Source organism: Panthera tigris, chromosome F3 (assembly GCF_018350195.1).
Source record: "Panthera tigris isolate Pti1 chromosome F3, P.tigris_Pti1_mat1.1, whole genome shotgun sequence".
Lineage (NCBI taxonomy): Eukaryota > Metazoa > Chordata > Mammalia > Carnivora > Felidae > Panthera > Panthera tigris.
The window spans coordinates 25,837,729-25,858,868 of NC_056678.1; the positions used below are offsets into that span (position 1 = coordinate 25,837,729).

The 21,140-nt window shown below is 36.2% G+C and overlaps 1 protein-coding gene across 6 annotated transcripts in view; it reads right to left on the minus strand.

Moving 5' to 3' along the window:
* RGSL1 (regulator of G protein signaling like 1) overlaps positions 1–21,140 on the minus strand; it is a 203,461-nt gene that overhangs the window by 74,843 nt on the left and 107,478 nt on the right. Inside the window, exon 21 of one of the 6 annotated variants that reach the window (XR_006214098.1) lies at positions 20,779–20,789. The exons of the other annotated variants lie outside the window; for them this stretch is intronic. The gene's annotated coding sequence lies outside the window, so the exon portion shown is untranslated. Of the gene's footprint in view, positions 1–20,778; positions 20,790–21,140 lie in introns of those variants that run through there. 6 annotated transcript variants of the gene reach the window in all.

The window sequence follows — 21,140 nt, forward strand, 5'->3', positions numbered from 1 at the left end:
TAAACCACATATTTCTAAACCAAGAATATGGGAACTTATGTTAATAAAACCTGTCCTGGTTATGTTGGAACTTACAATAGTAGGCTATGTTCTGAAATTTAATATGCAGGATTTTCAAGCCAGAGATAGATCCCCAAATTGTGGTCCACTTTATCCATCGTTTTTATGCTGAATGTACAACCCACACCAAAAACAGATTCACTAAGAGGGAAGAGACACTTAGTTTATTGTTGGACTGGTAGGAGGTTTAATTGGAAGAACAATGATAGCTGACTTTTCTTAATTCCAAATAGAGTTATTTCAATTAAAAAAAATTGAAAACCAGACAATCTCAATTTAACACCATGCAATGGCAACTTGTCGTTGGGTACACAGATGGACAAAATTAGCAATGTATTACAAAACACAAATAAATTTCACACGAAAGTAAATAAAGCAATGGAAATACAGCATAAAACAGTTGGAGAAAATAGTAAAAGTAATGAAATATAAAAAATGAAATATAAAAAAAGGACATAAAATATCTTTCTTTATAGATTGTCAGTTGTTGCAGTGAAGATTGGTTGATATGTGGAATACTCAGAAGAGCTATAATCTTGGGGGCAATCCTGGGCACCTGAGATAACAGACAACCCAACCAGAAGTAGATACCATATACCCTAATGGCTGTGATTCCTTGGGCAACTGTGAAATTAGAATATTGGCCTTTAAAGGAAAAAACATGATAATGGGTTTCCACATTTTTGTGGTTCCCCAATATCGACAAGGAGAGTAGAACTCACAGGCCATAGAAAGCCCCCTTATAATTGAAGGAAACACGTTCCTAAGGATATGTTGTTGGAATGGAAGCAAAATACCTTTATTATTGCTAGACTGTTGATATAAGTAGCTATGACTATGGCCTTGATGTCTCTTCCGCCAGTTATATATAACATAGGAAACTGACCAGGATAGTATGCACTAAAACAAACTTCACCCTAACCTATTGGAGTCAAGGGAAAAATAAGGAACACATGATGGGATATATAAAACTACAACAGGTAATGAATCCCACAATAGAAAGAACAAGATGTTATTCCAGATCAATAGAAGATAAAGGAACTATTAACACAACTGGAAAAATATTTGACATTGTACCTCTTCAAATTAACCCAAGAAGTGTAAGTCATACATTAGAAAACTTAGGGCAAGTAAAGGCACATTTGGAAGATGAGACTAATAATGTCAAAATAACTTCAGGAATTGAAAAGAACAAAAACATGACTTCCTTAAAATAGCAAGAGCTGAATCTGATATTATGGCAATGAAACACATGCTTGTTAGTGCAATGCAAGTTTGTACCCCAGGAGCTTTATGCAAATGATATTTACTTGGAAATAGATGTACAAGTAGATGTACGAAGGCCTGACATAGAAAGTAGTAGAGTCTGGAAATGATATAAGGACATCTCATTTAGTTAGGCATGTGCAAGGCTTGTCCTGTATATGGTCACAAATGGAAAGATTCATTTTGTGGAAATCTCAGCTAAAATTGAGCATAACGTGGAATCAGAATGTCCAAAGGGTATCAGTTTTTCCGTGACTCAGGACCTTCTTAAAAACTTAATCTTCATTCCAAGAGATCCCAAGACATTGCTTAGTCACATGCTTTATCATGTTTCCTTCTTGACCTGCTAAAATAAGTAGACAACCCACAAGAATGGTGGAAGTGGTGGTTGTGGTGACGGTGGGCTGGGATTAACATTTATTTATTCAACATATGCATAAGTCCAGTGTTATATTAGGCTGTTACATATTTTGTACATTGACACAATCATTCTGAAAGAGTATTGTTTCTCCCTTTTACAGCTGGGGACATGAGGTGCAGAGAGTGAGTGTAAGTGGTCTGTCCAGATCACACAGCTAGTAAGACCCAGAAATGGAACCTGTCTGGCTCAGAAGCCTATGGTCTTTCCTCTGTATGCATTTCCTCCTTTCACTAGAACTGGTTAGTAGTTTTATAAACTGGAATTATCTGGCTAAGAATTATTTTTGTACAATGCATTACAGCCCACAGAAAAGCATTCTCTCATTGAATCATCCTTGTCAACATAATGCCAAGATGGCTCCTTCCTTTAGTTCTTAAAAGATTTTGTGTATCAACTTTAATTAACTGACCTCACTTAGAAGTATAAAGGTATTTACTAGAAGGTTTGAATTAATAAAAAAAAAAAGATAGTAATTCCACAGGGGTGTGTGGCATTACCATCCCGCCCACTTGAAGATGGTAGCCGTACTGCAGGGTTCTGAAGTCACTGACATATGGAATATATTATTTCACAGTATTATAGTTCACTTCTGCTCTGGATTGGAAGTCATCTCCTCACGACCTGCTCTATATATACACCTCATCTCCATTTGGCTGATTCAGGCAGGCTTTGTGAGCAGGCCGGTGGCCTTAAAAGCAGCTCTTTATCCACCCCAGAATTATAGATCAGGTCTTTTTGGCTGACTGGCATTTCTCCCATGCCATTTAGGGCAACATGAAAGGCTAGTATTTTGGGGGGAAAATATGCAAAGAGTCCCCCCTACAACATTGGTGTTATATACTAGCGTGTCTTTTATGCCAATCTACATGGTAGCAAAGAGATCCCAGAGGGCAGAGCTTATTTTCCATTGTCCTTGAACTGTGTCCTCAGTTTGCTTTCCATCTTGGTGGCCCAAAGTAATGAATAAATCATGGTCCTCCATGGTGAAGTTCTGCTAGCCCCAAGGTAAGAATAGAAACCATCCTGCCCCTTCCTTCAAGTTAGGTGGTGTAATGCCCATTCAATAGATGCAACACAGATTCAGACATGTTCAATGATTTGCCCAAGGCTACAGAACCAGTGGCAGGGCAGGTCAAGGCCAGGGTCCTTCCAGACTTGACCTTAGATTCTTATATATTCTTGGATGGGAAGTGAATCAAAAGCAAAATAAAACTTGTTGAGTGTTCAGTTTATTTTTTTTAAATAAGTAATGTGAGTCAAAAATAACCAGAATAGAAATAAACTTGAGTTTTAAGATGCAAACTAATTTTTAATGAGAGTAATCAAATTTATTATAAGATGATTTATAGCTGTGCCTTGTGAGAAGTCTAATTTGTACCATAATTCATATTGTTTGATAAATAATACCATGAGAGCATCAGAAATGAAAAAACACACCCACACTTTCATTATGGTAACAAACTATTTTAATATTCCATATTTCACCTCAGACTTTATTTACATGCATAGGGGAGTTTTGCATAATTGACATTCTATTGTATTGCTCCATTGTGAGGCTGCCTTTTAAAAAAACTTAATATAGTACAAACACATTATATTGATTTATAGTAATCATTTAAAATGACTGTATGTCAATTATGGTATCAAAGATTGTTTAGACATTTCTTTTTTACATATTTTTATTTGCTTCCTCTTATTAATATGAATAACATTTGAAGAAGGTACTTCAAGCACATAACTTCATCCTTTTGCAAATAAAAAAATTATAGTTGTTGCTTGAAATATGTGAGATATGTGTCTATGTGTGTGAATATTTAATTTTAGTTCATTAAAGGAAAGTTAAGTTTAGAAAAGAAGAAAGAAGAAAATAGATACCACCTTATAATCCCAACACCTAGAATAATTGCTGTTAAACTGGTATCATAAAGATGCATATTCTTTATGTGGTAACCTTAATAATAATTGGAACTCACATATATGTATGTTATTAATAATAGCTTGGGTCATAGCATAATATTGTTTCTGCATCACTTCCATATGTGAATATTATCTCATGTTATTAAATATTTGTAGCCTTCACCATGATTTATTTAATTGTATCCTTCTTGTTGGACATTAAGTGTTCTTAAAAAAACTCTCTATAATTAACAACACCACAATTATTTTGAAATCAGTCTTTGTAAACACATTTGGTTAGTTTTGTCAAGTTAAATTTCTAGAATTGGAATAGCTGATTTAAGGGTTTTTAAAGAATTTGATATATATTACTATTTGCTTTCCAGAAGAGTTGTATCATGTAAACTTCTCCTTTCTTTATATGAGAGTGTATTTTTTCCCTCAGGCTGGCAAGAGGCAGTTTCTTTATTTAAAAAAAGAAGAAGGAAAAAAATCCAAAACAGCTGTTAATTTGGTAGGTAAAAATGGACTCCTCTGTATAATTTTGAATTTTGACGACTGTTTCTGAAGCAAATATTTATATCCTCCATTTGTGAATAATATTTTTATGTGAATGTTATATTATTTATTTATGTAAAAAATTTTGCAGTATTCATTTCTGTCATTTTTAAAAAGCTTTTATATAGATTAATGGTATTAATTCCTTTATTGCATATGTCCTATGTATTCCTCCTTTTAAATTATACTTTCAATTTTGTTTATGGGAAATTTTTATGAATAAAAATTTTATTTTTTTACTTTTTTAATTCTGTTTTTGAGAGTGTGTGTGCGATCAGGGGAGGGGCAGAGAGAGAGGGAGGGGGAGCACCTCAAGCAGGCTCCACGTGGGGTTTGATCTCACAACTGTGAGATTATGACCTGAGCCAAAATTAAGAGTCAGAGGCTTAGCTGACTGAGGAACTCAGGCTCTCCTGATGAATAAAAAACAGATCTTTAAGCATTATAATTTATCAGGTTTTTTTGCTATAGTGTTATGCTTAGAAAGTCTTTCCCTTTCTGAGATTACGTGACTTCACCTTAAATTTTCTTTATTCTATTTAAAAAAAAAATTCATCCTTAATTTACCTGAAATGCTTTTGATACATGGCCTTCCTTCACTTAAATTGTATGTGTACATTGAAGGTGGTTAAAAATTTCCATGGACATTTATTAATGTCAGTTGTGAAAAAAATGTCAGTTGTAAAATATTTATATGTGTATATAGGAATATATTGTTGGTCAAGTATTCATTTATACATATATGGATACATTGGTTAAATATATATACATATATATACAAATATACATTTATATGTATATATAAATATGGTTATGCTTGTGTATATATAAATGTATTAAATGACAACAATGATACAAGAGACTGGAGAGAGGAATTAGAATTATTTTGTTGTTACAAGGTACTCACACCACCCAAGAAGTGGTTTAGTGTTATTTGAAAATAGAGTTGAATTAGTTATAAATGTATACTGCAAACTCTAGGGCAACCATTTAAAAAGCTTAAAAAAAAAGAAGTATACCATATGTTTTCACTCATAGGCGGGTCTTGAGAAACTTAATAGAAGACCATGGGGGAGGGAAAGGAGAAAAAAAAAGTTACAGAGAAGGAGGGAGGCAAACCATAAGAGACTCTTGGGTACTGAGAACAAACTGAGCATTGATGGGGGGTGGGGGAGAGGGGAAAGTGGGTGATGGGCATTGAGGAGGGCACTTGTTGGGCACTTGCATGGAAATCAATTTGTCAATAAATTATATTAAAAAATAAATAAGTAAAACAGAGAAAAGCTCTACTTAAGGAAAGGAAAATAAAAGTTCACTATATTACAATGAAATTTTTGATAACATGGACATATATTTATTTTTTCTGAGTTAAACACCTGTCAAAGATGTTAGCCCAAAGTTAAAATGTGGCTATCATACAAAATCAAACCATTTTTTTTGTTTATAAATTAAATTCCTCCTTTCCAAAAACCCATAAACAATTTAAAAAATAAATAAAAATAAAAAATAAAAAAAAGAAGTATAACTGATATGCCAAGAAAGAAAATGAAATCATTCAAAATGCTCAATTAAACCACAAAGGACAAAAAGAGTAGAAGACAAAATAAGAATAAAGAAAGAGGGAAATAAGTAGATAAGAATAACAAATATAGTAGATATTAATCCACCTATATCAATAATCACTTTGAACATCAATCATCTAAATATACAGAAATTATCAGAGTGGGTCAAAAAAACAAGACCTAACTATATGTTGTCTATAAGAAACTCACTTTAGATATAAAACTACATGTAGATTATAAGTAAATGAATGGAGAAAAACACATCATTTTAACACTAATCAAAAGAAAGCAAGAATAGCGATATTAATTTCAGACAGAACAGATTTCAGAGAAAGGAAAGTTATTAGGGATGAAGAAAGAAATTAAGTAATGATATTAGGGATCAAATAACAAACCTCCAAGAATGTGTAATAATTTTTTACATGTATGCACCAAACAATAGAGTGTCAAACTACACTAGCAAAAACAATTATAAGGAGAAATAGATAAATCCAATATCATGGTTGGAGACTTCAACACCCCTTTATCAGAAATGGGCATATCCAGCAGGCAGAAAATCAGTAAGGGGATAATTGAACTCAGCAATACCATCAACTGGATACAACTGACATCTATAGATGATTTCATCCAACAATAGCAGAATACACCTTCTGCTTAAGCTCACATGGAACATTTAGCAAGACAGCCCACATTTGGGGTCATAAAACACACCTTAACAAATTTAAAAGAATAGAAATCATACATACAATGTCTACTTTCAGTATGCATTGAAACTAGAAATCAGTAACAGAAAGGTAAACAGAACATCCCCCAATACTTGGGAGATTAAACAACATACTTCCAACAACATACAGGTCAAAAAATAAATATCAAAACATATTTTAATATATTTTTCACTAAATAAAAATGAAAACACAACTTATCAAAATCTGTGAGATACTGTAAAAACACCACTTAGAGGGAAATTTATACTACTGAATGCATATGTTAGAAAATAAGAAATATGTAAAATTAATAATCTGTTTCTACATTAGGAAACCGGAAAAAGAAATGCAAGTTAAATCCAAAGTAGGCAGGAAAAAAAGAAATAAGAATCAGAGCATAAATCAATGAAATTGAAAACAGGAGATCAATAGGGAAAATCAATAAAATCAAAAGCTGGTTCTTTGAAAAGATCGATAATATCAATAAACTTCTAGCCAGGCTACTAAGAAAAACAGAGAGGATACAAATTACTAATATCGTAAATGAAATAGAGGACATCACTAAGATCCCATGAACATTAAAAGGATAATAAAAGAATACTATGAACAACTCTGTGCCACAAATTTGATAACCTAGTCGAAATGAACAAATTCCTTGAAATAAACAATTTGCCAATACTCACACAAGAAGAAATAGACAATGTAAATGGCCTGTATCTACTAAAGAAATTGGATCAATAATTAGTAACCTACTAAAAGAAAAACCACCAGGTCCAGATGTGTCCACCGGTAAATTCTACCAAACATTTAAGAAAGAAATTATACCAATTCTCTACAGTCTGTTTCAGAGAATAGAAACAGAGGAAATACTAACCTATTTTATGAAGTCAGCATTACCCTAATACCAAAATCAGACAAAGGTATTACAAGAAAAAAAAAAAGCCAAACACATAACTAATATCTCTCATGAACATGGATGCAAAATCCTCAACAAAATAACAGCAAATCTAATCCAATGATATGCAAAATGTATTATATACCACAACCAAGTTGGATTTATCCCAGGTATGCAAGGCTGGTTTAACTTTCAAAAATCAGTTAATGTGATGAATTACTAGCTACGTGGAAAAAAAAAAAAAAACTACATGATTATAAACATGTAGCAAAACATGTAGAAAAAAACAGATACAGAAAAAGTATTTGCAAAGTCTGATACCATTCATACCATATCAGATTCATGATAAAAATTCTCAGTAAACTAGGAATAGAGAACTTTCTTAACCTCATAAAGAATATCCACAAAAACGCTACAGCTAACATCCTACTTAGTAGTGAGAAACTTGAAGTTTCTCACTAGGCTTAGGAACAAAACAAGGATGTCCTTCTTCACCAGTCCTCTTCAACATCATACTATAAGTTCTAGTTAATGCAATAAAAGAACAGGAAATAAAAAGTATACGTATTGGGAAGGAAGAAATAAAACTGTTTTTGTTTGCAAATGACAATTACCTAAGTATAAAATCCAAAAAAATCAACAAAAAATCTCCTGGAATTAATAAGTGGTTACAACAAAGTTGTAGGGTGCAAGGTTAATTTTCCTATATGCCATCAATAAACAACTGGAATTTGAAATTAAAAGCACAATACTGTTTACATTAGCACCCTTCAAATGAAATTCTTAGATATAAATCTAACAAAATACGTGCAAGATCTATATGAGGAAAACCACAAAAATCTGTTGAATGAAATCAAAGAAGAAAGTAAATGGAGAGACATTCTATGTTCATGAATAGGAAGACTCAATATTATCAAGATGTCAATATTCTCAACTTGATCTATATGCTAAATGCAAACTCAATAAAAATTCCAGCAAGTTATTTTGTGTATATCAACAAACTTATCCTAAAGTTTATATGGAGAGAAAAAGGCCCAGAATAGGCAATATAATATTTAAGGAGAAGAAGAAAGTCAGAGGACTGACACTACCTGACTTTAAGACTTATAATAAAGCAACACTAATCAAGACAATATGGTATTGGCAAAAGAATAGACAAGTAGATGAGCAGAACAGACAAATTTATCAATAGGTCAATAGACAAATGGATTAATTTTCAGAATAGAGAGCCTGGAAATAGACTCCCATTAGGAAAGAGGAGCAAAGGAAATACAACAGAGCAAAGGTAGCATTTTCAACAAATGGTGCTGGAACAACTGGAATCCACATGCAAAACAATGAATGTAAACATAGACCTTACACCCTTCACAAAAATTAACTCAAAATAGACTACAGATCTAAATTTAAAGTTTAAAATGATAAAACTCCTAGAAGATAACACAGGGGGAAAACCTAGATGACCTTGGGTATGGCAATGACTTTTTAGATACAACACCAAAGTCATAAACCGTGAAAGAAAAATTGATAAGCTAGTCCTCACCCAAATTGAACACTTCTGCTCTTCTGCTCTGGGAAAGATACTGTCATGAAAGTGAGAAGACAAACCACAGACTAAGAAAAAATACTTGGAAAAGACACATCCGATGAATGATGTTGTCTAAAATTATACAAAGAAATCTTAGTTCAACAATAAGAAAACAAATAATTCAATTAAAAATAGGCAAAAACCTCAATGGCAACCCCATCAAAGAAACTGTACATACAGATGGAAAAAAGCATATGAATAGATGTTCCATATTATATGTCATCAGTAAATACAAATTAAAACAAGAAGAAGATACTACTACACACCTACTGGAATGACCAAAATCTAGATCACTGACAACATTAAATGCTGGTGAGGATGTGGTGCAACAAGAACTCTCATTTATTGCTTATGAGAATGCAGAATGCAAACTGGTACAGCCATTTTGAATGACAATTTGGTGGTTTCTTATAAAACTAAACATATTCTTACCATATGTTCCAGGGGTCATCCTGCTTTGTATTTGCCCAAAGGAACTGAAAACTTATGACTACCCAAAAGCCTGCATATGGATATTTATATCAGCTTTATTCATAATTACCAAAACTTGGAAACAACCAAGATGTCCTACAGCAGATGAATGGATACATAAACTGGGACATCCAGACAATTAACTATTACTTAGTGCTATGAAAAGACATGGAGGACCCTTAAATGGATATTACTAAGTAAAAGAAGCTGATATAAAAAGGATACATACTCTATAATTTCAACTATATGACATTCTGGAAAAGGTGAAACTATGGAAAGTAAAAAGATCAGTGGTTGCCAGGGGCTGTCAGGGGAGAAGAGATCAACAGGCAGAGCACAGAGGCTTTTTAGGGCAGTGAGAATATTCTGTATGATACCATAATGATGGCATGTCATTATACATTTGCCCTAATTTTTTAAATGTACAACACCAAGAGTGAACTCTAATGTAAACTATGGAATATGGGTAATTATGATGTGTCAGTGTAGGTTTATCAGTTGTAACAAATGTACCCACTCTGGTGGGTGGGTATTGATAATAGTGAAATTATGTATGTGTGGGGGGGTAGGGGTATATGGGAAATCGTTCCTCTCAATTTTTCTGTGAACTTAAAACTGCTCTAAAAATAAAATCTTAATTAAGAAAATAATTGATATAAAGATGGATTTTTATTCAACTATTACCAAATTCAGCTGCCGTACAAAGCAAGACATACCTATAATGTTCATTTTCGTTTAAATAGAAAGATGCTTAATGTTCATGGATTGGATGACTTACTATTAAGATGGAAATACTTCCCAAGTTGAACTACAGATCATGTTCTAAAATTAGTTTGTATTGGTGACTGCACAACCCTGTGAATATATGCTTAAAAAAGTAAAATTCTACACATGTCCTGTAGCTATTTCCTTTAATAAAAGCCAAGGAACTGGATCTAGCACAGAGAAGCCTGACTAGAATGACCAATAGGACAAAACCCTCTGTATCCATTCTCACTGCCTACTTCTCTACACAGCAAAGTGTATATGAACCTCTAAGTAGTTCTCAACCTGGCTGTATATTAGAATCACTTGGGCCCCATCCCACACCAATTAAGTCAGAGCATTTGTGTGCCTCAGGTTCAGTTTTTTAAAAAATCTCCTTTGGGGCGCCTGGGTGGCTCAGTCGGTTAAGCGTCCGACTTCAGCTCAGGTCACAATCTCGCGGTCTGTGGGTTCGAGCCCCGCATCAGGCTCTGGGCTGATGGCTCAGAGCCTGGAGCCTGCTTCCGATTCTGTGTCTCCCTCTCTCTCTGCCCCTCCCCCGTTCATGCTCTGTCTCTCTCTGTCTCAAAAATAAATAAACGTTAAAAAAAAAAAATCTCCTTTGACTTCAGGTTTCTGATCCAGCAGGTAAGGAGCTTAGAAGTCATTACTCCATTCTACCAATAGATAGAATAAAAAACTGAATAAACTGAAAAAAATCAACATCTTCTTAGATCAAAGAAATAAGATCACAGGGCAAACCGCTGCTCCTCAAACTAGAGAGACAGGTGAATACAGAAAATCTCAACTTACCAGAACAGAAACCCACCTCAGTGAGAACCAGAAATGGGGGAAGAAGAAAATTTCAGCTGTAACTGACAAATTGCTGGAGGTTCTGCATGGACAAGTCTGAGAGATAAAACAAACAAAATCCCAGGAAGACTCAATCATGGGGCAGGACTCACACTTTTGTACATTTTATCTCCAGGAGCCCTACCAGGTTCTCACAGTAGAGATCACAGAAAAATCCCTTTGGGCTTCCAGCAGGGAGAGGCAAAAAAGTAACTTTTTTTTTTAATTTGAGAGAGAGAGCACACACAAGTGGAGGAGAGGGGTGGAGGGAGAGTGAATGTGGACATGGGGCTCAGTCCCATAACCCTGGGATCATTACCTGAGCCAAAATCAAGAATTGGATGCTCAACTGACTGACCCACCCAGGCACCCCAAAAGTAACCATTTTGAAACACACCAGAGCGTTCTGAGAAAGCCATACCCATAAGAGAAACCATTTTATCAGACCTAACATACTGGGGTTTTAACAGAGTCTAACCAACTCAGGGGAAGGGAAAATAGCCAACTCCAGCTACTCTATCCTTCCATGTGGGAGAAGGTAAATACACAAATCTAGCCTCCATCCTGTACCATCTAAACAGGTAATTAAAAAAAAAAAAAAGGAAAAACTGAAAAGCACTTGCAAAATTGACAGCCCAGCAGCACAAGCTCACTAAAAGTCTGGGATCTGATCACAAGACTATGTAGGCATACCTTGGATATATTGTCGATTCAATGCCGGACCACCACAATAAAGTGAATATCAAAGTGAGCCAAGTGAATTTTTTAGATTCCCAGTGCCTTCAAAACTTATGTTTGCACTATACTATAGTCTATTAAGTATGCAATGGCAGTGTGTCTAAAAAAAAACAATGTACAAACCTTAATTTAAAAAACACATTATTGCTAAAAATGCTAACCATCACCAAAGCTTTCAGAGAGCCATAGTCTTTTTGCTGGTAGAGGGTCTTGCCTCCATGTTAATGGCTGCTCACTGATCAGGGTGGTGGCTGCTGAAGACTGGAGTGGCTGTGGCAATTTCTTAAAATAAGACAACAATGAAGTTTGCCACATTGACTCTTTCACCAACAATTTCTCTGTAGCATGCAATACTGTTTGATAGCATTTTACCCACAGAGAACTTTTCTCAAAATTAGAGTCAATCTTCTCAAAACCTGCTATTGCATTTTCAAGTAAATTTACATCATGTTCTAAATCCTTGGTTGGCATTTCAACAATCCTCACAGCATCTTCACTGGGAGTGGATTTCCGTCTCAGGAAACTGCTTTGTTTGCTCATCTGTAAGAAGCAGCTTCTCATCTATTCAAGTTTTACCATGAGATTGATCTTTAGGTTTCACTTCCAATCTCTTGCTATTTCTACCACATCTATAGTTATTTTCTCCACTGAAGTGTTGAACCCCTCAAAGTTTCAATCAACTTCTTCCAAGCTCCTGTTCTTGTTGATATCTGGACCTCTTTCCATGAATCACAAATGTTCTTAACATTCATTTCTGAACACTTTCCTGAAGTTTTCAATTTATTTTGCCCATATCCATCAGATAAATCACTGTTTATGGAAGCTATAGCCTTAAGAAATGTATTTCTTAAATAATAAGACTTCAATGTCAAAATTACTCATTGATCTATGGGCTACATAGTGGGTGTTGTGTTAGCAGGCATGAAAACAACTTAAATGTTATTGTATATCTCCATCAGGACTCTTGGGTGACCAAGTGTATTGTCAATAAGCAGTAGTCTTTTGAAAGGAATCTTTTTTTTTTTTCTGGGCAGTAGGTCTCTGTGGGTTTAAAATATTCAAATAAACTATGTTATAAAAAAGATGTACTATCATCCAGCCTTTGTTGTTCCATTAATGGAATATAGGTAGAGTAGACTTAGCATAATTCTTGAGGACCGTAGGATTTTTGGACTGGAAATGAGTATTGACTTCAACTTAAAAGTCACCAGCTACATTATCCCCTAACAAATGAACTTTGAAGCTTTGAGGTCAGGCTTTAACTCTCTCTAGCAATGAAAGTCCTAAATGGCATCTTTCAATGTAAGGCTGTTTTATCTATAATAAAAATCTGTTGTTTAATGTAACCGCCTTCATTGATTATCACAGCTACATTTTCTGGATAACTTCCTGAAGCTTCTATAACAGCATTTGCTGCTTTATCTTGCACTTTTATGTTATAGAGATGACTTTTTTCCTTAAACCTCATGAACTAATCTCTGCTAGATTCAAGCTTTTCTTCTGCACCTCCCTTGCCTATCTCAGCCTTCATAAAATTGGAGAGAATTAGGGCTTTGCTCTGGATTAGGTTTTGGCTTAAAGGAATGTTGTGGCTGGTTTGATCTTCTATCCAGACCACTGAAGCTTTCCCCAAATCAGCAATAAGGCCTCTTTGCTTTCTTATGATTCATGTGTTCACTGGGACAGAACTTTTAATTTCCTTCAAGAACTTTTCCCTTGTATTCATAACTTGGCTAACTCTTTGCCACAAGAGGCCTAGCTTTCAGCCTGTCTCAACTTTTGACATGCCTTCCTCACTAAGCTTAATCATTTCTAGCTTTTGATTTACAGTGAGAGACATGTGACTCTTCCTCTCACTTGAACACTTAGAAGTCATGGTAGGGTTATTAACTGGCCTAATTTCAGCATTGCTGTGTCCCAGGGAACAGGAGGCCCAAGGAGATGGGGAGAGACAGGGAAACAGCCAGTTAGTAGAGCAGTCAAAATACACATAATACTTATTAAGTTTGCCATCATATATGGGTGCAGTTTGTGGCACCCCAAACAACTAAAATAATGATATCAAAAATTATTGATCACAGAGCACCATAACAAATATAATGATGAAAGAGTTTGAAATATTGAAAGAATTGCAGGAATTCCAAAATGAGCAAATGCTGTTGGAAAATTTGTGCCAATAGTTTTGCTCAATACAAGGTTGCCACTAACCTCAGTTTGTAAAAAATGAAATGTCTGCATAGTGCAGTAAAACGAAGTGCAATAAAACAAGGTGTGTCTGTAGAATGCTTTTCTTCTTTCACACCATGCCACCATGTTATAAAAGGCCCAAGTTTCTTTTACTAAGTACATTTCTTGCTTTCAACCAAAAGTTACCAGGCATACTAAAAGGCAAGAAACAAGGGCAAGTATCAGAAACAGACCTAGATATGGCAGGGATGTAGGAATCTTCAGACCATAAATTTAAAATCATTATGCTTAATATGCTAGTGAATCTAATGGAAAAAGTAGCCAACATGCAAGAACGATGGGTAATGTAAACAGAGAGATGAAAATTCCAAGAAAAAAAAGAAATGCTAGTGATAAAAAAAAGACTAACATAAATGAAGAATGCCTTTGATGCACACATCAGTAGATGGGACATGGCTGAGAAAAAAAATCTGAGCTTGAGGATCTATCAATACAAACCTCCAAAACTGAAAGGTAAAAAGAGAAAAAAAAAAAAAAACTGGGAAAAAGGGAAGAGAAAATTAAAAAACTGTGGGACAGTTAGAAAAAGAGTAACATTCATGTAATGGGAAAACCAGAAAAAGAAGAAAGGAACCAAATAAATACTTGAAGCAATAATGATTAAGAATTTCCCAAAATTGATACTAGACACCAAGCCACCAATCCAGGAAGTTTAAAGAACACCAAGTAAGTGACTGTCAAAAAACTACACATTATATTCAAACTACAGAATATATAAGATAAAGAAAAATTTCTTCAAAGAAGTCAGGGGAATAAAACACTTTACGTATAAGAGGAGCAAAGATAAGAGTTATATCTGACTTCTAAGTAACCATGCAAGCAAGAGGCAAAAGGAGACTTCTCTACAGACCTCCATTAGCTCACCTATAAGTCTTATGATTCCTGTCCCAGTTGATACATAGTAAGTGCTCAGTAAAGGGTCTTAAATACAGTAAAAACGTGGTTTGCAAGCATAATTTGTTCTGGAATCATGCATGTAATCCAAAGCACTTGTATATCAAAGTGAACTTCTCCATAAGAAATAACAGAAACTCTGATGATTCATTCCACGACCCAAAAATATTCATATAAAAATGATTACAATACTGTAATATAATAAAAAATAATAGAGAAAATACAAAGTATAAAGAAAAATAAAAATAAAATAATTAACTTGCACTTATCTTTGAAAACCTTCATGGCTGATGTGAGGGAGACAAGAGAGAGGAGGGTTATTGCGTAGGACACCTTTCACTATCACTAATGGAATCACTGCTATCTACTGGCTCAATGGAATCTCTTTCTTTTTGTATAAATTTAACAAGGAACCTATCCAATGACACTTGCTTTTGACTCCTTTTGAAGATTTCACAGAAATGTGACATTGCATTGTCGTTAAACAGATTTATCGCTCGCACTGCTACAGCCTTATTCAGGTGGTGTTTTCTACAAAATTTTGCACTGTTTCCCACATTTTACACATCGCCCTAATCTCATTTCAAGTGAGTGATTCCTCTGCCTTTTTCTCCTCCTCTGCAGACAAGATGCAGATATAGACTTCTTATAAAATCTTGCAATTTCAGCCACTTGTATACCTTGTTTATACTTCTCGATGATTTCCTTCTTCCACTGTAATCTTCTTATCGCCTTTCTTCTCAACCTTTTTCTGCATGGGGGACATTCTATATGCTTGTATGGATATTGACTATAGTACAGTATTAATAAATTCTTGTCATATACTGTATTTAATGTAACTGGCAATAAGGCAGCAGGAGGAAAGGGTCTATATTGGCAGGCAGTCTGCCTAGAAAGAAGCAAAGCATTCCTAAGCTTACTCATGTATGGAAAAGCAAAGGACTGTCCACAGGTGCTTTCAGGTGACAAAAAATACATTAGTGTCAGTTGTGGGCACCTTCCAATATTCTGAAAAATCATTGATTTCTGCCAAACACCATGGCCTGAGACCGAGCTTCTGAGCATGGAAAGCAATCACCCACAGTCCCGCAGAGGGAGGGAGGGAAGGAGGGAGAGAAGAGAGAGAGAGAGAGAGAGAGAAGAACCTTTGGCTCAGTTGTGATCATGTGATGTTCGATGTCACATACTGCTCATATTGCAAGGCATCACTCATTTATCAAGTTAAAATTTATTAGAAATGTTTGCTTGTCTTGTGGAACACTCTCAGAATAAGTTACTAGCAATCTAAAGTTTTACTGTATTTCAAAATATATGTTAGGGGCTGAGGAGGAAATCTCTTTATCTCCTACTTACAGTAGATGCATATAACATGTAGAAATCCTCCAAATGACTATGTAGAAGTTATACATTAGAAATCAATGGGTTTTCTTTATAAGCCTTTTTTCAAGTTTAAGTAAATTCATTTAATAGCTTAATACACCAAACCATACCATCATCCAGACCACACTGTTCCAACTTCTCCATAAGAATTTTGTTCAAACTGACCAAAATGCTAGCTGAAATACAGATAAACTGAACCTCTATCTACCATTGAAAAAAAAAAAAAAGAAATTAATGGGTTTGTGGATGTCCTGGCTACTGAATGCTCATGAACCATGTATCTTGTTGGAAGAAAAGCATTCAGATTTTTTTCTGAATTTAACTCTTCAACTATATCACTCCTGGTCAACCATTTCCTTCATGTTCCAGGAAAAGGTAGAAAGAGAAGAACCAACTAATGTCCTCACCACCAGCTCTTTGTCTGGCCCCATGTAGTACACGTGGCCTATATTATCCCAAGTTGGTCTCCAAGCAACCCTAGGAGGTAGACATTAACATTTCCATTTTACACATAAGGCAGTTGGGACTCAGCAAGGTTAAGCAATTTGCTGATGATCACTAAGTTACTAAGGAGTAGAGATTGGATTTAAAACAAGCCTGACTCATGAAAAAGCATGAGTTCTCGTGAGGCAGCAGGGCCTCCTTGCCTGGACTCTTGGTCAGGGGAGCACCCATGTGTCAGAGCTTCTGGATGAGACTGGGTCCATGGTCTTAATCCAGAAAAATAATTAGTATTTCCATTAATTTCTTGAATTGAAAATGACCTTAAGAGCCTCTAGGGAGCAACATATTGTTTCCCTGTGCCCTTTTCTTTAAGGAGAGTATGGGAGGCCCACCAATTGTGAATATGGACACCCTTTATTCTGGCTAATGATCTGCAGCCCTGGTTGAGGTATAGAGGTGTGGACTGGCACCCTGAGGTGCTGCACACAAGCTTCCCCCCTCCTCTGCAGCAACACTTGGATCAATTGGAGACACTCAAAATGAAGGACAGATATCTTTTCATACTTCTGTAAAAAGAGGGAAGATATATGTCACTTCCTGGCACACATAACTGGAAGGCTCCTGAAGGTAGAAGGAGGATCTCTCTGCCTCTCTTGCTGTTTTCCCCTGCTTCTTTTTGTCAGTGTTTAGTCTGAATGGCACTTATGAGCTTCCTAAAATAGAGTCCTTAAAGCATCAAGAGTTATTGGAACATAAAAAAGTTTCATGAGGAAAGTTTGATATTTCTTCTTTATTGTGATAGTCACAATTATATTTAATTACTGATTTGATTTTTATGGTAAACATCATGGTATACTCTCACTGTGAAGTCAGTATAGTTAACTGTAAGGTTAGGGCAGGCATAAACTGCACATCCTATTTTTTCTACTACATTCATAAACCTGGCATTCACTCATGCATTTGACATGTATTTCTGGGGCAACTATTATCTTTATGTCACTGTGCTAGGAATTGGAAGCATAAAGAAAAATAGGACATGGTCTCTACTCTACAAAAGTTTATAGTCTAGTAGGTGAGGGATATATATAAACAAGTATCTACAAAGAGAGGGAAAAAATGTTGCAAAAACAGACAGGAAATGGTGGGAAGAGAGAGGAGACAATCAGGAGGTGTCACTGTTGTGATGTCTCTTACCACCCAGTGGAGGGGAAAAGGAAGGGTGTTTTATACAACCTCCTTGCTGGGGAATGGGAAGTATGAGGAAGAGAGGCAAGACACGAATCTGGAAATCTAAATTGGGATCAAATTGTCAATGGTCTTATATAATATGCCATTAAAGGGTTGAGGGTTTTTTAGTCAGGCAAAGGCTGATAGCCAGCAAGGAAAAAAACCTCAGGGCTACAACTGCAGAGACTGAATTGTGCCAATAACCTGAATGAGCAAGGGAACGGATGCACCTCTAGAGCCTCCAGAAAGGAATGAAGTTCTGCATACCTGACATTAGCCCGATGAGTTCTGGGTCAGACTTCTGACCTCAGCACCATAAGACAGTAATTTTGTGTTGTTTTATGCCACTAAACGTCTGGTAATTTGTTGTGTTAGCAATAGAACACTAATACAGGGACTAGAGTAGGCTAGCTTCCTTCCCTGGCCCTTCTTTCCTGGCCCTTACCTTTGATGCCAGTGACTCCCATGGATCTATTGTTTGGAATTCTCTTTCTCCCTTCTAATATTTTCTAAGATAGACTCAGGGCCTAAATATAATTACAAGGGGAAAGAAAAAGTGGAAAGCAAAGATCACAAGCCAAGTTTTGTTTGACTTGCATAGTATTCCAAAAAATTTTAATTTATTATTCTTTTTCTCTTTTCTTTTTCTCTCTTTTCCTCTCTCCCCCATTTCTTTCTTTCTTTCTTTCTTTCTTTCTTTCTTTCTTTCTTTCTTATTTTCTTTCTTTCTTTCTTTCTTTCTTTCCTTCCTTCCTTCCTTCCTTCCTTCCTTCCTCCCTTCCTTTCTCTCTCTCTCTCTCTCTCTCTCTCTCTCTCAATCTCTCTGTCCTAAGTTAGGAAGTTCTGACCACATTGAGTTGGCTGGCTAGAGCTATTACTGTCTCCTTTGAGATGTATTCACCAGCTCATCAGTTTCTACCATTCCCTATTATGTCTCATGGGTTGCTTACCCATTTATATTATTTGCTTGCATGCTAGGTGATTGCTCTTGTGATACTAGCTTAAATCTGAGGCTACAACATACTAGATCTGAAGTGAGAGAATAAGAAATCAAAGGAGGCAATCAGCAAGCCTCAATAAATGAGGAGAAATACTTTTTATATTCAGGGCGGTTCTATCAATTATTGTGAAGTTTTTGAATAGCATGTTTATGTGTACTTGCATATCTGCACAAAATATACCCATGGATGAGCATACACAGGGAGAGAATTATGAAATGGGCAAAGATCACAGTTTCAAATGAGTTCTTTGAGCGATCTCTCTTTTCCTTCAGTGGGTCTCACCTACTGCCAATCGGTAGGTCCAGCTTAGTACAATGTGAGGGTATTTAGGCACATGACGCTGAATCAATATTTTACCAGATCCTCACCAATCACTTTGTTGCTGGCCTAACATCCTCTTTCATTCCATGTACAAGGTCTTTTTCCCCTTTGACCAAGGCCATTCCTGCTACTTCTATTTCAATAATAGGGCTCTTCTCCATTCTTTTCCTGGCATCTTGCCTTAGTTTCTTGCCGGATTTTTAAAAGCTGGGATTCTGTTTCATGCACTCTGCTCTGTCTGTTAACTCAGGTTCTATTTTGGAGCCCTAGCCCTTTTAGGGGAAGAAATTTTCACTTCCTTCTTCTGGGATTTTCTTAGGCTAAATGCTTGCCTCACTGGACCCTCTCCCAGTGGCCTGAGGCTCTCCACACCTCACCTGCATTCAGACCTTTTCTAGGCACATCTACTTACAGTCTTTCTGGGCTACTGCAGTCAAAGTCCTATCCAGATGATCTCACATTTCCATGTGTTTGTCAGCCCTGTCTTAACATCACAACATTTTTCATCCTTGAGGAAAGTCTAGGAAATAAAGGGCATCAGCATAGCAGGAAACTGGCTGGAAATCGGAGAGGCTTCTCTAATAAGCCTTCTACTTTCTTTGTTCTACAACCCACAGAGTTGAGCCCATCTTTCCTTGATTATCTCAAGTGGGGGGCTCATTTAGGACATTTGGTCATTTTACTCCTGATTTTCTTCAAAGGACAAAAAATGAGCTTAGTGACTCTATAACTAGGTCAAAATTTCCCAGAGTCTCTTTACATATTAATTGGCAAATAAACAGAACTCCAGTGAAGAACTATTCCTTTTGGGCATGAGAAGTTGTATAGAAGGTGCCCATGGAATGAGATCTAGCCAAAGGCTCACAAGTGGTGCGTTGTAGTCTAGACTCTGCCACTTACTACCTGGTCTACACTTACTACCTGATCTGGGGAAAGTCACTTACCTTCTGTGTGTGTGAGTTTCTTCATCTGTTTAAAAATAAGTAGTTTTTAACAAGGTTACTCACAGGGTTGTGAGGATTTCCTAATACAATGGATGTGAATCATTGTCCAAATGGGAGATACTAGCATTAAAAGATCCCACCTGTCACTGTTGATAAAAAGAATACCTTGTTTATAAGAGTGTTTAATGCCACCTTCATACATTTGTCATGGGATTCTTTGACAACCATGAGTCAGAGATTTGCTCAAGGCCATGCAGCTCTAGAGTGAATTAAATGCCCAGGTCTCCTGACCCTAAGAGTTGGGTGATCTGTTACATTCCCACTGTGGAAAGACCATCTCTGACAGGACCTTCCATTCAAGGAGGGCAGAGGTGCTTCTGGTCATGCTCTGCGCCCCATCTTACCCACTGCACTCTGGTCCTGCCATGTTTGGGCTGTCACTCCATTTATCTTTCTAGGAAAGATGACACAGGGCACTTCATTTCTGTCAGTGTTAGGAGGCTTCTGAGAGATGATGTGCCTCTTTTGGGAGCCTGACTTGACTACTTTTTCTCCCTTTTGTTGCTGGGTAAATTTTGTCTGAAGGAAGAAGAAGAGTGGCCAGTTATTAGAATGGCAATGAGATCACTAGTGTAATCTCTGCTGGTCTGTTGCCATCATTCTCTTTAGGAATGGCAATGGCCAAAACCAAAACCCTTTGCCTTCAGGATATGGCCCCTTGCATTCTCATTCTCACCTTCCTCCACAAGAACATGCAACCCCTGAAGCTATGCATTGTCTTTCTGTACAAAGAACTCCAAATTACCTGGCTTGCCTTCCAGGCACCAGCACTGGCAAGTGATGCTGGGGCAGCTCCAAGTCCCTGTCAGACTTGTAGAAGGTCTGAGAATGTGGGATGGCTGGTGAGGAAACCAGACCTTCCATTCACAG